The following is a 2,295-nucleotide window of genomic DNA, read 5'->3' on the forward strand; positions in this document are numbered from 1 at the left end:
GAGAAGTAACAACTGACACTGCAGAAATACAAAGGATCATGAGAGATTACTACAAGCAACTCTTTTCCAATAAAATGGACAACCTGGAAGAAATGGACAAATTCTTAGAAATGCACAACCTTCCAAGACTGAACCAGGAAGAAACAGAAAATATGAACAGACCAATCACAAGCACTGAAATTGAATCTGTGATTTAAAATCTTCCAACAAACAAAAGCCCAGGACTAGATGGCTTCACAGGCAAATTCTATCAAACATTTAGAGAAGAGCTAACACCTTTCCTTCTCAAACTTTCCAAAACATAGCAGAGTGAGGAACACTCCCAAATTCATTCTACGAGGCCACCATCACCTTGATACCAAAACCAGACAAGGATGTCACAAAGAAAGTAAACTACAGGCCAATATCACTGATGAACATAGATGCAAAAATCCTCAACAAAATACTAGCAACAGAATCCAACAGCACATTAAAATGATCATACACCATGATCAAGTGGGGTTTATCCCAGGAATGCAAGGATTCTTCAATATACACAAGTCAATCAACATGATACACCACAGTAACAAATTGAAGGAGAAACACTATATGATCATCTCAATAGATGCAGAGAAAGCTTTCGACAAAATTCAACACCGATTTATGATAAAAACCCTCCAGAAAGTAGGCATAGAAGGAATTTACTTCAACCTAAATAAAGACCATATACAACAAACTCACAGCCAAAATCATTCTCAGTGGTGAAAAACTGAAAGCATTTCCTCTAAGATCAGGAACAAGACAAGGTTGTCCACTCTCACCACTATTATTCAACATAGTTTTGGAAGTTTTAGCCACATCAATCAGAGAAGAAAAAGAAATAAAAGGAATACAAATCAGAAAAGAAGAAGTAAAACTGTCACTCTTTGCAGATGACATGATACTATACACAGAGAATCCTAAAGATGCTACCAGAAAACTACTAGAGCTAATCAGTGAATTTGGTAAAGTAGTAGGTTACAAAACTAATGCACAGAAATCTCTTTCATTCCTATTCACTAATGATGAAAAATCTGTAAGTGAGATTAAGAAAACACTCCCATTTACCACTGCAACAAAAAGAATAAAATATCTAGGAAAAAACCTACCTAAGGAGACAAAAGACCTGTATGCAGAAAATTATAAGACACTGATGAAAGAAATTAAAGGTGATTCAAATAGATGGAGAGATATACCATGTTCTTGGATTGGAAGAATCAACATTGTGAAAATGACTCTACTATCCAAAGCAATCTACAGATTCAATGCAATCCCTATCAAACTACCACTGGCGTTTTTCACAGAGCTAGAACAAAAAATTTCACCATTTGTATGGAAACACAAAAGACCCTGAATAGCCAAAGCAATCTTGAGAATGAGAAATGGAGCTGGAGGAATCAGGCTCCCTGAATTCAGACTATACTACAAAGCTACAGTAATCAAGACAGTATGGTACTGGCACAGAAACAGTAATAGAGATCAACAGAACAGGATAGAAAGCCCAGAGATAAACCCATGCACATATGGTCACCTTCTCTTTGATAAAGGAGGTAAGAATATACAGTGGAGAAAAGACAGCCTCTTCAATAAGTGGTGCTAGGAAAACTGGAGAGGTACATGTAAGAGAATGAAATTAGAACACTCCCTAACACCATACAAAGAAATAAGGTCAAAATGGATTAAAGACCTAAATGTAAGGCCAGACACCATCAAATTCTTAGAGGAAAACATAGGCAGAACACTCTATGACATAAATCACAGCAAGATCCTTTTTGACCCACCTCGTAAAGAAATGGAAATAAAACAAATAGGACCTAATTAAAAGGTTTTGCACAGCAACGGAAACCATATACAAGACAAAAACACAACCCTCAGAGTGGGACAAAATATTTGCAAATGAAGCAACTGAGAAAGGATTAATCTCCAAAATTTACTAGCAGCTCATGCAGCTCAATATCAAAAAAAAAAAAAACAACCCAGTCCAAAAATGGGCAGAAGAGCTAAAGAGACATTTCTCCAAAGAAGATATACAGATTGCCAACACACACATGAAAGAATGCTCAACATCATTAATCATTAGAGAAATGCAAATCAAAACTACAATGAGGTATCATCTCACACCAGTTAAAATGGCCATCATCAAAAAATCTACAAACAATAAATGCTAGAGAGGGTGTGGAGGAAAGGGAACCCTCTTGCACTGTTGGTGGGAATGTAAATTGATTGAGCCACTGTGGAGAACAGTATGGAGGTTCCTTAAAAAACTAAAAATAGAAC

The sequence above is a fragment of the Neophocaena asiaeorientalis genome, unplaced genomic scaffold, assembly GCF_003031525.2.
Source record: "Neophocaena asiaeorientalis asiaeorientalis breed wild unplaced genomic scaffold, Neophocaena_asiaeorientalis_V1.1 scaffold464, whole genome shotgun sequence".
Taxonomy (NCBI): domain Eukaryota; kingdom Metazoa; phylum Chordata; class Mammalia; order Artiodactyla; family Phocoenidae; genus Neophocaena; species Neophocaena asiaeorientalis.